At 42.7% G+C, this 1,767-nt stretch overlaps 1 protein-coding gene across 2 annotated transcripts in view; it reads left to right on the plus strand.

The window, feature by feature from the left end:
- Nucleotides 1-1,767, plus strand: part of LOC107096159 (mitochondrial glutamate carrier 1-like) — a 31,691-nt gene that overhangs the window by 27,736 nt on the left and 2,188 nt on the right. The window lies entirely within an intron of this gene.

A 1,767-nucleotide genomic window follows, 5' to 3' on the forward strand; every position in this document is an offset into this window, starting at 1 on the left:
TGCTCACCTGGGCTGCTCACCTGGGCTGCTCACCTGGGCTGCTCACCTGGGCTGCTTACCTGGGCTGCTCACCTGGGCAGCTCACCTGTTCAGCTCACCTGGGCAGCTCACCTGGGCTGCTCACCTGGGCTGCTCACCTGTTCAGCTCACTTGGGCAGCTGCCTCGTCTGTCTGCAGCTGTAATCAGCCTCAGTCTTGTTAACTTGGGCCACAGTGGTCAGAGAAACAGGTTCAGTCTGTAGAGGCTGTGATCTGATCTGATAGTGAGCAGAAATGTTCTAGTGAGCGATCTCCAGTCACTGCGGGGCTGAGCGCTGAGCGGGAGGAGACACACGGCCAGCTGCGTAGATATATGTGATCAGATAGGAGGCGATGGGCGAGCGCCGGCCATGTGTGGCGAGCGAGCGAGTCCGAGGGAAACGCTTCTCATTAATGAGGGCAAAGACTGGAAGCCTTAGGAGCTGTGATTAGATGAAGTGCAGCAGATCTAGGATTAGGATTGCAGCTGAGAACATGCTCATCTCAGCCTTAATCTAGTTAACTAGTTTCTATAGTGTAGCTGCAGGGAAGGCGCCATTAAGCCATGAATGCCAGTAGATCCACACCTGAGACGCGCTCCTCCAGTCTCACTCAGGATGGAGCAGAATTTAGGTTCATAGAAATGATGAAACTATTAATCAGATTAATCGATTATTGAAATAATCCTCAACTAAATTAGTGATCAATCATTAACTGGAGTATAGAGAATGTAAAACCTGCCTGTAGCTGACAGAGCGACCCGATAGAGCAGCAATTATTCAGAGATTCTTAAAAAACATATAAACATTTTGCATTTAAGATAAAAAGATGTTTCCTTCTGTCAATGTGCTCTCTAAAGTTTTAGTTTTACCTGCTTTAATTTTGTAAAAAATCTTTTTGCAGCTAACCATTATTTTCAGCGGAACCTTTGGCAATCTGATTATTAATTAAACGAGACGTTAATCGATTAGCAAAATAATAATTAGCTGCATCCCTAGAAGAAATGGGGCATTTAAACCTCTTCATGTTATAATCTAGGTTCTTATCTAGTAAAGTTTTATTTTAAATAAAATGCTTTACATATAAAATGAAATGATAAAGTGATACTCCTTTATAAAATCAAGTTTACTCTGTTGTTTTGATATTTTACCTTATTCATCTAAATACAGCTGCTTTTCTGACAGTTTTAAAGGTTTTTCTAGATGGGGTGAAGTTTAAAAAAGTTTAAAATAAGTTCATATCTGAAAATCATGTTCAAGATAGAAACATTTTTAATCGTTTAATCTATCGTTTAGAAAATCAAACCAACTAAAAACCTTCCAAAAAGAACTAGCAGGCAGGGAGAGAAATACAGCAAAGATGCTCAGAGATACTCTGGGAGACTAAATGTCCACAGATCAGATGGATCAGAACATCTGGCCTTAAAATGATGGAGAGAAACTTCCCACCAGCTGTGCAGGGAGCACCGCTGGTGGAGAAACTGTTATTCCTGTCAGATGAGACCAGAATATCATTTTTTGACACGTGGGCCAAACCCTGCAGGAGAAAAAGGAAAACAAACCTGAACACATAACCCCCCCCCCCCTTATAAATACAGTGGCGTTAAAGGAAAAGTCCGTCCGAAGAAATTGATCAGATAGAAAAGCCCCGTCTGAGGCTCCAGGACTCCAGATTCAGAGTCACAAACAGCTGAAACAGAAAGGAACCGTTTCAGGAGAGAATCACCACCGTGCATCAACAACTCCATCA

This window comes from Cyprinodon variegatus, unplaced genomic scaffold (genome assembly GCF_000732505.1).
Source record: "Cyprinodon variegatus isolate N-32 unplaced genomic scaffold, C_variegatus-1.0 Scaffold602, whole genome shotgun sequence".
Lineage (NCBI taxonomy): Eukaryota > Metazoa > Chordata > Actinopteri > Cyprinodontiformes > Cyprinodontidae > Cyprinodon > Cyprinodon variegatus.